Raw genomic sequence first — 12848 nt, forward strand, 5'->3', positions numbered from 1 at the left:
CCATTTTCTTATGTTAGGCCTTTGAAGCCTGTCTGCGGTCCCTACTTTAAATACTCCTCCACTGACCACCAAGCTGCCTGCCCGTGTATCCATGTAACCGCTGTAAAACTGCCATGAGCCTATTGTTTGTTATTTTAGGCCTTTGATAGCCTGTCTGCGGTCCCTACTTTAAATACTCCTCCACTCACCACCACCAAGCTGCCTGCCCGTGTATCCATGTAACCGCTGTAAAACTGCCATGAGCCTATTGTTTGTTATGTTAGGCCTTTGATAGCCTGTCTGCGGTCCCTACTTTAAATACTCCTCCACTCACCACCAAGCTGCCTGCCCGTGTATCCATGTAACCGCTGTAAAACTGCCATAAGCCTATTGTTTGTTATTTTAGGCCTTTGATAGCCTGTCTGCGGTCCCTACTTTAAATACTCCTCCACTGACCAGACCACTGCTGCCCGTGTACCCCTGGAACCAATTATAAAGTGCCTACAGCCAGCCCATTTTCTTATGTTAGGCCTTTGAAGCCTGTCTGCGGTCCCTACTTTAAATACTCCTCCACTGACCACCAAGCTGCCTGCCCGTGTATCCATGTAACCGCTGTAAAACTGCCATGAGCCTATTGTTTGTTATTTTAGGCCTTTGATAGCCTGTCTGCGGTCCCTACTTTAAATACTCCTCCACTCACCACCACCAAGCTGCCTGCCCGTGTATCCATGTAACCGCTGTAAAACTGCCATAAGCCTATTGTTTGTTATTTTAGGCCTTTGATAGCCTGTCTGCGGTCCCTACTTTAAATACTCCTCCACTGACCACCAAGCTGCCTGCCCGTGTATCCATGTAACCGCTGTAAAACTGCCATGAGCCTATTGTTTGTTATTTTAGGCCTTTGAAGCCTGTCTGCGGTCCCTCCTTCCACTAGTCCTCCACTGACCAGACCACTGCTGCCCGTGTACCCCTGGAACCAATTATAAAGTGCCTACAGCCAGCCCATTTTTTTATGTTAGGCCTTTGAAGCCTGTCTGCGGTCCCTCCTTCCACTAGTCCTCCACTGACCAGACCACTGCTGCCCGTGTACCCCTGGAACCAATTATAAAGTGCCTACAGCCAGCCCATTTTCTTATGTTAGGCCTTTGAAGCCTGTCTGCGGTCCCTACTTTAAATACTCCTCCACTGACCACCAAGCTGCCTGCCCGTGTATCCATGTAACCGCTGTAAAACTGCCATGAGCCTATTGTTTGTTATTTTAGGCCTTTGATAGCCTGTCTGCGGTCCCTACTTTAAATACTCCTCCACTCACCACCACCAAGCTGCCTGCCCGTGTATCCATGTAACCGCTGTAAAACTGCCATGAGCCTATTGTTTGTTATGTTAGGCCTTTGATAGCCTGTCTGCGGTCCCTACTTTAAATACTCCTCCACTCACCACCAAGCTGCCTGCCCGTGTATCCATGTAACCGCTGTAAAACTGCCATAAGCCTATTGTTTGTTATTTTAGGCCTTTGATAGCCTGTCTGTGGTCCCTACTTTAAATACTCCTCCACTGACCAGACCACTGCTGCCCGTGTACCCCTGGAACCAATTATAAAGTGCCTACAGCCAGCCCATTTTCTTATGTTAGGCCTTTGAAGCCTGTCTGCGGTCCCTACTTTAAATACTCCTCCACTGACCACCAAGCTGCCTGCCCGTGTATCCATGTAACCGCTGTAAAACTGCCATGAGCCTATTGTTTGTTATTTTAGGCCTTTGATAGCCTGTCTGCGGTCCCTACTTTAAATACTCCTCCACTCACCACCACCAAGCTGCCTGCCCGTGTATCCATGTAACCGCTGTAAAACTGCCATAAGCCTATTGTTTGTTATTTTAGGCCTTTGATAGCCTGTCTGCGGTCCCTACTTTAAATACTCCTCCACTGACCACCAAGCTGCCTGCCCGTGTATCCATGTAACCGCTGTAAAACTGCCATGAGCCTATTGTTTGTTATTTTAGGCCTTTGAAGCCTGTCTGCGGTCCCTCCTTCCACTAGTCCTCCACTGACCAGACCACTGCTGCCCGTGTACCCCTGGAACCAATTATAAAGTGCCTACAGCCAGCCCATTTTTTTATGTTAGGCCTTTGAAGCCTGTCTGCGGTCCCTCCTTCCACTAGTCCTCCACTGGCCAGACCACTGCTGCCCGTGTACCCCTGGAACCAATTATAAAGTGCCTACAGCCAGCCCATTTTCTTATGTTAGGCCTTTGAAGCCTGTCTGCGGTCCCTACTTTAAATACTCCTCCACTGACCACCAAGCTGCCTGCCCGTGTATCCATGTAACCGCTGTAAAACTGCCATGAGCCTATTGTTTGTTATGTTAGGCCTTTGATAGCCTGTCTGCGGTCCCTACTTTAAATACTCCTCCACTCACCACCAAGCTGCCTGCTCGTCTATCCATGTAACCGCTGTAAAACTGCCATAAGCCTATTGTTTGTTATTTTAGGCCTTTGATAGCCTGTCTGCGGTCCCTACTTTAAATACTCCTCCACTGACCAGACCACTGCTGCCCGTGTACCCCTGGAACCAATTATAAAGTGCCTACAGCCAGCCCATTTTCTTATGTTAGGCCTTTGAAGCCTGTCTGCAGTCCCTAATTCAAATTGTCCTCCACTGTCTAAATCGGAGCTTCCACCTTCTGGCTTTCGGCCTATAGTATCAGAAATTAAACTGCATTTGGCCTTCAACTTTGGTTAGGGCCTACTAACGGCTTCTGCCCCTGCCTGGTGTTGCCCTCAACTAAATAAAGCTGAGCTTCAACCTTCCGGCTCTCATTAAGTGGTTTTAAAAAAAAAAAATGGTGGTTAGGGCCTACTAACGGCTTCTGCCCCTGCCTGGTGTTGCCCTCAACTAAATAAAGCTGAGCTTCAACCTTCTGCTCCAAATTACCATTTTAAAAAATGCAATAGGCTTTTCCGGCCTACTAAAGGTGTCTGTCTGTGTGCCCCTGCCTGGTGTTGCCCTCAACTAAATAAAGCTGAGCTTCAACCTTCTGCTCCAAATTACCATTTTAAAAAATGCAATAGGCTTTTCCGGCCTACTAAAGGTGTCTGTCTGTGTGCCCCTGCCTGGTGTTGCCCTCAACTAAATAAAGCTGAGCTTCAACCTTCTGCTCCAAATTACCATTTTGAAAAATGCAATAGGCTTTTCCGGCCTACTAAAGGTGTCTGTCTGTGTGCCCCTGCCTGGTGTTGCCCTCAACTAAATAAAGCTGAGCTTCAACCTTCTGCTCCAAATTACCATTTTGAAAAATGCAATAGGCTTTTCCGGCCTACTAAAGGTGTCTGTCTGTGTGCCCCTGCCTGGTGTTGTCCTCAACTAAATAAAGCTGAGCTTCAACCTTCCGGCTCTCATTAAGTGGTTTTAAAAAAAAAAATGGTGGTTAGGGCCTACTAACGGCTTCTGCCCCTCCCTGGTGTTGTCCTCAACTAAATAAAGCTGAGCTTCAACCTTCCGGCTCTCATTAAGTGGTTTTAAAAAAAAAAAATGGTGGTTAGGGCCTACTAACGGCTTCTGCCCCTCCCTGGTGTTGCCCTCAACTAAATAAAGCTGAGCTTCAACCTTCTGCTCCAAATTACCATTTTAAAAAATGCAATAGGCTTTTCCGGCCTACTAAAGGTGTCTGTCTGTGTGCCCCTGCCTGGTGTTGCCCTCAACTAAATAAAGCTGAGCTTCAACCTTCTGCTCCAAATTACCATTTTAAAAAATGCAATAGGCTTTTCCGGCCTACTAAAGGTGTCTGTCTGTGTGCCCCTGCCTGGTGTTGCCCTCAACTAAATAAAGCTGAGCTTCAACCTTCTGCTCCAAATTACCATTTTGAAAAATGCAATAGGCTTTTCCGGCCTACTAAAGGTGTCTGTCTGTGTGCCCCTGCCTGGTGTTGTCCTCAACTAAATAAAGCTGAGCTTCAACCTTCCGGCTCTCATTAAGTGGTTTTAAAAAAAAAAATGGTGGTTAGGGCCTACTAACGGCTTCTGCCCCTCCCTGGTGTTGTCCTCAACTAAATAAAGCTGAGCTTCAACCTTCCGGCTCTCATTAAGTGGTTTAAAAAAAAAAAAATGGTGGTTAGGGCCTACTAACGGCTTCTGCCCCTGCCTGGTGTTGCCCTCAACTAAATAAAGCTGAGCTTCAACCTTCTGCTCCAAATTACCATTTTAAAAAATGCAATAGGCTTTTCCGGCCTACTAAAGGTGTCTGTCTGTGTGCCCCTGCCTGGTGTTGCCCTCAACTAAATAAAGCTGAGCTTCAACCTTCTGCTCCAAATTACCATTTTAAAAAATGCAATAGGCTTTTCCGGCCTACTAAAGCTGTCTGTCTGTGTGCCCCTGCCTGGTGTTGTCCTCAACTAAATAAAGCTGAGCTTCAACCTTATGCTCCAAATTACCATTTTAAAAAATGCAATAGGCTTTTCCGGCCTACTAAAGGTGTCTGTCTGTGTGCCCCTGCCTGGTGTTGTCCTCAACTAAATAAAGCTGAGCTTCAACCTTCTGCTCCAAATTACCATTTTAAAAAATGCAATAGGCTTTTCCGGCCTACTAAAGGTGTCTGTCTGTGTGCCCCTGCCTGGTGTTGCCCTCAACTAAATAAAGCTGAGCTTCAACCTTCTGCTCCAAATTACCATTTTGAAAAATGCAATAGGCTTTTCCGGCCTACTAAAGGTGTCTGTCTGTGTGCCCCTGCCTGGTGTTGTCCTCAACTAAATAAAGCTGAGCTTCAACCTTCCGGCTCTCATTAAGTGGTTTTAAAAAAAAAAATGGTGGTTAGGGCCTACTAACGGCTTCTGCCCCTCCCTGGTGTTGTCCTCAACTAAATAAAGCTGAGCTTCAACCTTCCGGCTCTCATTAAGTGGTTTTAAAAAAAAAAAATGGTGGTTAGGGCCTACTAACGGCTTCTGCCCCTCCCTGGTGTTGCCCTCAACTAAATAAAGCTGAGCTTCAACCTTCTGCTCCAAATTACCATTTTAAAAAATGCAATAGGCTTTTCCGGCCTACTAAAGGTGTCTGTCTGTGTGCCCCTGCCTGGTGTTGTCCTCAACTAAATAAAGCTGAGCTTCAACCTTATGCTCCAAATTACCATTTTAAAAAATGCAATAGGCTTTTCCGGCCTACTAAAGGTGTCTGTCTGTGTGCCCCTGCCTGGTGTTGCCCTCAACTAAATAAAGCTGAGCTTCAACCTTCTGCTCCAAATTACCATTTTAAAAAATGCAATAGGCTTTTCCGGCCTACTAAAGGTGTCTGCCCCTCCCTGGTGTTGTCCTCAACTGAACAAAGCTGAGCTTCCACATTCTGGCTTTCGCCCTATACTATCAGATATTAAACTGCATTTGGCCTACTAGTGTGGTTAGGCCCTTGAAACAGTGTCTGCTGCTCTTGGGTTTGCTACTCCACTGAACAAAGCAATGCCGCCTGTTTAGTCCTGTTACCAATTTTGAACTGCATGTAGCCTACTTTATTCTTTGGCCCTATATCTGTTTCCTCCTCATCCTGCCCATTGCCCAGCCACTGCTAAATGAGTCTGCTGGTACATTGACCTAGACCACTACATTCCCCTTGTACTCTACACAGCCAGAATCTGTCCCTGCTGAAAGTAAGGTTCCCCTTCCCGCATGTTATACCACCTTACACAGGGACAAAGAGGAAGGTGCAGATGAAAGTGCAGGTTCCTTCATCAGGTGGGGGGGCATACTCGTTGGCGACGTCACTGGCACAGGGCCCCTCAGAGTACGCAAAAGTGTCGCTGCTGGTGGGAGGCGCCCCCGCCATGCAAACACACCGCCGTACTTTGAGGGGCCCTGTGCCAGTGGCAATGCGAACGAGTGGCCCCCCCCCTGCTTGCTCAGGATCACAGCACTTGCAACTTTTAAATACTTACCTTTCCCTGCAACACCGCCGTGACGTAGTCCGCATTTCCTGGGCCCACGAAAAACTTGAGCCAGCCCTACTCCCCCCACAACTTTCCCCCAATTCCCTATGCCCAACTATTATTATACAGTTAATTAAGATTGGCAAGCTTCAGAAACAAGAATGGATGTTTTTGGCATTAAAATGGGCACTGTAGGTGTTTTCCTGGCCTCCACTCACTGCCGACTATGCTTCCCCATTGACTTGCATTGGGTTTCGTGTTTCGGTCGATCCCCGACTTTTAGCGATAATCGGCCGACTGCACTCGACTCGACTCTGGACAAAATCGGGTTTCCCAAAACCCTACTCGATCTTAAAAAAATGAAAGTCGCTCAACCCTAGTAGTAATATGTGCATTGATTTCTGATTGTTTTTGTTTTTACTGTAGGTACATGTTTAATTTGGATCCTGGATCACTCCTATGGGTTCTGGGGAGCGTTGCGGGCTAATGTTCACCCAGATGGTGGGCAGCTCGGGCAGGCTAGGTCCACAGCTCTGATCAAATGGCTCGGAATTTGTGCTTTGTTAGCCATTAAAAGGTATCAACCACTGAAGATTCTCAATTCTAAATATTTTGCTATAACATGGAGAGAGTTTTGCCCAAAGTGTTGTAATATTGCAGAGTGGATCAACCACTAAATGTGCTGGTGTCACGGGGGTACTGGGTAGACTACAGCTGATTACCCGGGCCCCTGCAATATCCCTCAAACTAGGGAAACCCTGTCTGTCCCTCTCCCAGAGTTTACACTGAAGGTGTGCATGTCTGGGCCGCCAGGCCTGACCCTGAGTCCTGTTTCAGTACTAAGCTGAAACCTCAACCCGCCACCCAGTGATAAGACCTCTCACCAACCCCAACCCCTACAGAAAGCACAGACAGGGAAAACTAAAAAACACACCACGCCGCAGACACACAGGAAAACACTATAATGTGCACAGGGCAAAACAATACAAATATAGGAAGGAGAAATATAACGAAGGATAATACACCATCAGATATGATATTTCCTCTCCTAGACCACCACTCCAGACCGAGATCACCAGGCACAAGACACAAGCTATAATCGGCGACGCCCAAAGCCCAGCAAAACTATTTAAAGGCAATGGGCGTGACTAAGCCTCCAACCCGAGTACCAGCCAGATTAACCCCGGACAATCTGGATCAATCTAGCCGGCGCCACTGAGCATATAGTGGACGAATGAGGAATTACCGCTGTCTGTCGGACGCCCTAGTGTGAACAGCGTCCGACATGACAGTACCCCGCCTTCTACGAGGGACTCCAGGGCCCTCACGACTTATAGGACCCGGCTTGTCCGGATGGCGGCGGTGAAACATACTGACCAGCCGGTCCGCATGTATATCCGAGGCTGGTACCCAAGACCTCTCCTCCGGCCCATAACCACGCCAGTGTACCAGGTACTGTAACGTGCGGCACACCACTCGAGAGTCAACCACCTTGGAGACTTCAAACTCTAAACTGCCATCCACCAAGACTGGAGGAGGCATTGGCGCAGCGTCCACAGAACCCACCACCTTTTTTAATAACGATCTGTGGAACACGTTGTGAATCTTATATACCGTAGGGAGCTCCAATCGGTAGGCAACCGGGTTAATGATGGCGGCGACCCTAAACGGACCAATAAACCTAGGACACAATTTAAGGGATGGTATTTTGAGTCTTATGTTTTTCGTGGACAACCACACCCAGTCACCCACACTCAGGTCCGGACCTGGCACACGTCTACTGTCAGCCACACGTTTGTACCTTGCACCCACGCTCAACAGGCGCTGTTTCATTTTCCTCCAGACGGAAGACAGTTGTGCTCCTAACAGGTCCTCCTCCGGGACGCCGGAAGAGCCCCCCTGACTCAAAGTACAAAATTGAGGATGGTGCCCGTAAACACAAAAGAACGGAGACTCACCAGAAGATTCCTGGCGGTGATTATTTATGGCAAACTCAGCCAAAGGAAAGAACGTCGACCACTCCTCCTGGTTGTCAGAAACAAAACAGCGTAAGTACTGCTCCAAATTTTGGTTCATACGCTCGGTCTGACCATTTGACTGAGGATGAAATGCTGAAGAATGCGACAACTTGATCCCCAGCCGTGAGCAAAATGCTTTCCAAAATTTTGCCACAAATTGAGTACTCCTATCAGACACGATGTCAGACGGGACCCTGTGAAGTCTGACCACCACCTGCACAAATACCTGAGCCAGAGTCTTAGCGTTAGGCAACGAAGGCAAAGATACAAAGTGCGACATTTTTGAGAACCGATCAACAATCACCAAGATGACCGTGTTCCCAGCTGAGGAGGGCAAGTCCGTGATAAAATCCATGGAGATCTCCGTCCATGGCCTACTGGGTACCTCGAGAGGAAGTAGTGTGCCAGCAGGACGGGAGCGGGGCGTCTTAGCCCTAGCGCACGTGGTGCAAGCTGACACATATGAGACCACGTCCTGTCGGATTTTGGGCCACCAAAACCGACGCGACACCAACTCCAAAGTACCCCTAACCCCTGGGTGACCAGCCAGGACAGCATTATGATGCTCTGCCAATATCTTTAGGCGAAGATGGAGCGGTACAAATGATTTGTTAACGGGAAGTTCTGGTGGTACTTCCTCCTGAGCCTTGGCAATCTCAGCCTCAACCTCTGTCGTGAGAGCCGAGACCACTACACCTTTTTGGAGGATGGGGGTACCGGTTCTTCCCGAGGTACTTCCCCCGGAAAACACCTAGACAAAGCATCCGCCTTAGTGTTCTTAGACCCAGGTCGGTAAGTAACAAAAAAGTTGAACCGCGTGAAAAACAATGCCCAGAGAACCTGCCTGGGGGACAAACGTTGGCTGACTCCAAATAAAGCAAATTCTTATGGCCGATTATAATGTCACAGGGGTACTGGGTAGACTACAGCTGATTACCTGGGCCCCTGCAATATCCCTCAAACTAGGGAAACCCTGTCTGTCCCTCTCCCAGAGTTTACACTGAAGGTGTGCATGTCTGGGCCGCCAGGCCTGACCCTGAGTCCTGTTTCAGTACTAAGCTGAAACCTCTACCCGCCACCCAGTGATAAGACCTCTCACCAACCTACAGAAAGCACAGACAGGGAAAACTAAAAAACGCACCACGCTACAGACACACAGGAAAACACTATAATGTGCACAGGGCAAAACAATACAAATATAGGAAGGAGAAATATGACGAAGGATAATACACCACCAGATACGATATTTCCTCTCCTAGACCACCACTCCAGACCGAGATCACCAGGCACAAGACACAAGCTATAACCGGCGACGCCCAAAGCCCAGCAAAACTATTTAAAGGCAATGGGCGTGACTAAGCCTCCAATCTGAGTACCAGCCAGATTAACCCCGGACAATCTGGATCAATCTAGCCGGCGCCACTGAGCATATAGTGGACTAATGAGGAATTACCGCTGTCTGTCGGACGCCCTAGTGTGAACAGCGTCCAACATGACAGTTGGCTTTACACGTGGGAGGAGATGACCTTGGAGTAAGATCGTCTCGGCAGTTAATTACAGACGTTAAATTTGACCTTTTTTTTTTTTACTGTACATTTTTATTGATGAAACATCAGTTATAACAAATATAGAACAGTCACAAACAGTTGAACTTGAGGTACGCAATGTCGGTGGAACGGATCAATAAGACCAGGATCAAAGTGAACAAAATAGTGGCCAGTTTCGTGGCAAGCTTTATTACATGTGGGAATTCCCTAGCAACCAGGCAACCCCCACATGTACTCAGCCTGGCTAGTAGCTGTAAATCATTCAGCTGAGGCAATGAAAACTAAATCTCCCAGCAGTCATAAATACTCGGAGATCACCCGAGCGTGCTCGTGGAAAACCCCAGCAACGAGTACACTCGCTCATCACTAATCTCAATCAAACAGAGATTGACTTATGGTCATTGGGCTTAAGAGACGGTATTGATTAGTTCATTCATGATAAGTCTCTGATAGCATCATAATGAATTGGGGATGGGAAAGGAGATTATCAGGGTCTTATAATGAATTGGAGGGGGAGAGGATGCTACCAGGTACTTAGCAGAATTTGGACCTGGATCCCCACCTGTATATTGGTCAGATGTATGAATTTTATATTCCCCGGACTTGTTAGGTGGGAAATGAACATGAAATACAGTGGGGAAAATAAGTATTTGATACACAGCCGATTTTGCAAGTTTTCCCATCTACAAAGAATGGAGAGGTCTGTCATTTTTATCGTACGTACACTTCAACTGTAAGAGACAGAAACTAAAAAACCCACAGAAAATCACATTGTGGGGCATGTGCATACCTCCCAACCGTCCCGGATCCCGCGGGACTGTCCTGATTTTGACAGTCAGCCCCGGGATCCCGGGAGGGACATTAGTTGTCCCGCACTACGTTCCTAGGGCGGGGACAATGCAGGGGGCGGCACCTGAGTAACTTAGGTTTGTGGCTGTTTTTTTAAATTTTTTATAAAAGCTGGGTCACCTCCCCACCGACCCCGCCCCCTGTGCGGCGCTGCGCTGCCTGCCACGCTGAGGGAGAGAGGCTGAGAGCCAGCAGCGATCAAGATGAGAGGTCAGCGACTCACTACCTCCTGTGTGTGCACGGAGCTCCGGCTTCTCCTGCTCTTATCTGCTATCCCGGCAGAGAAGGAGAGATGGGGGAGGTGCCGGGAGAGTGCAGAGCTGTGAGCAGCCGGAGAAACTGAAGAGCTGCACATGGACATCAGCCGCCCCTGCAACACAGAGGAGATTGTGTGTGTGTGTGATGTGTGTGATGCTGCATGTGTGTGTGTGTGTGATGTGTGTGATGCTGCATGTGTGTGTGTGTGTGTGTGTGTGTGAGATGCTGCATGTGTGTGTGTGTGTGTGTGTGTGTGATGTGTGTGTGTGTGAGATGCTGCATGTGTGTGTGTGTGTGTGTGTGTGAGATGCTGCATGTGTGTGTGTGTGTGTGAGATGCTGCGTGTGTGTGTGTGAGATGCTGCATGTGTGTGTGTGAGATGCTGCATGTGTGTGTGTGAGATGCTGCATGTGTGTGTGTGTGAGATGCTGCATGTGTGTGTGTGTGAGATGCTACATGTGTGTGTGTCTGTGAGATGCTGCATGTGTGTGTCTGATGCTGCATGCGTGTGTGTGCCTGATGCTGCATGCGTGTGTGTGCCTGATGCTGCATGCGTGTGTGTGTCTGATGCTGCATGTGTGTGTGTGTCTGATGCTGCATGTGTGTGTGTCTGATGCTGCATGTGTGTGTGTGTCTGATGCTGCATGTGTGTGTGTGTGTCTGATGCTGCATGTGTGTGTGTGTGTCTGATGCTGCATGTGTGTGTGTGTGTGATGCTGCATGTGTGTGATGCTGCATGTGTGTGTGTGATGCTGCATGTGTGTGTGTGATGCTGCATGTGTGTGTGAGATTCTGCATGTGTGTGTGTCATGTGTGTATGAGGTATCTGGTGTGTATGTGATGGCTGCGTGTGTGTGATGGCTGTGTGTGATGGCTGCGTGTGTGTGTGATGGATGCGTGTGTGTGTGATGGCTGCGTGTGTGTGTGTGATGGCTGCGTGTGTGTGTGTGATGGCTGCGTGTGTGTGTGATGACTGCATGTGTGTGTGTGTGATGGCTGCGTGTGTGTGTGTGATGGCTGTGTGTGTGATGCATTTGTGTCAAAGCTGCATGTGTTTGTGAGCTGCATTTGTGATACTGCGTGTGTGTGTGATACTGCGTGTGTGTGTGATGCTGCGTGTGTGTGTGTGATGCTGCGTGTGTGTGTGTGATGCTGCATATGTGTGTGTGATGGCTGCATGTGTGTGATGGCTGCGTGTGTGTGTGATGGCTGCGTGTGTGTGTGTGATGGCTGCGTGTGTGTGTGTGATGGCTGCGTGTGTGTGTGTGATGGCTGCGTGTGTGTGTGTGATGGCTGCGTGTGTGATGCATTTGTGTCAAAGCTGCATGTGTTTGTGAGCTGCGTTTGTGATACTGCGTGTGTGTGTGATACTGCGTGTGTGTGTGTGATGCTGCATGTGTGTGAGCTGCATGCGTGTGTGAGCTGTGTGTGTGCTGCGTGTGTGTGAGCCGTGTGTGTGAGCTGTGTGCCTGTATGTCATTATACAGTATGGAGAACTGTGGCCATTATACAGTATGCAGCATCATGTGCGGTCATTATACAGTATGCAGCATCATGTGCGGTCATTATACAGTATCCGGCTAATTCTCAAAAAAACGGATCCGGCGAATGTTGCCATGTTGCCGCCAGATCCGTTTTTCCCCCACAGAATTGTATTAGTGCTGGATTGCGCCAGATGACCTTGCGTTTCGTCCAGTTTTCGCCGGATCCGGCAAATCTGCCGTTTCCGGTTTCTGGAAAAAACATCCATAGCAACATTTTTTGTTTCCGGCACTTCCGGCTATTTGCTAGAATGGAAGCCTATGGGAGCCAGAAGGTGCCGGATCCGTAAAATTACGGATTCCGGCGCCGGATTCTGTTTTTTTTAAACTGAGCATGCTCCAAATTTTTTGTTATCCAATTATCTGGATATGCTAGTCGGATCCGTCGCATCAGTTTTTCACAATCTGCGCCGGATCCGTTTTTGCCAACATTCGCCGGATTGTGCCTGATGCAAAAAACCTGATGTGTGAAAGTAGCCTGACCCACACGTGTTATCTTATCTATGAAGTTCAGTGGCGAAATCTTTGGCTCTCTTGACCATTTTAAGGACATTGCAGACGCTCACCACCAGAGGGCGACAAATTCCTTAATCTTCTCTTCAGAAGCAAAAGAGCAGAGAACTGACGTGAGTGACTAGAAAGACCGATGATTGGAAGGGAGTGATCAGAGAAAGGCTATGATTGGATGGACATGACGGGAGGCGGGAGATGATGGGAAGGACGTCATCGTTGGAGAACGCCTATTGGAGGAGA

Source organism: Ranitomeya variabilis, chromosome 6 (assembly GCF_051348905.1).
Source record: "Ranitomeya variabilis isolate aRanVar5 chromosome 6, aRanVar5.hap1, whole genome shotgun sequence".
Classification (NCBI taxonomy): Eukaryota; Metazoa; Chordata; class Amphibia; order Anura; family Dendrobatidae; genus Ranitomeya; species Ranitomeya variabilis.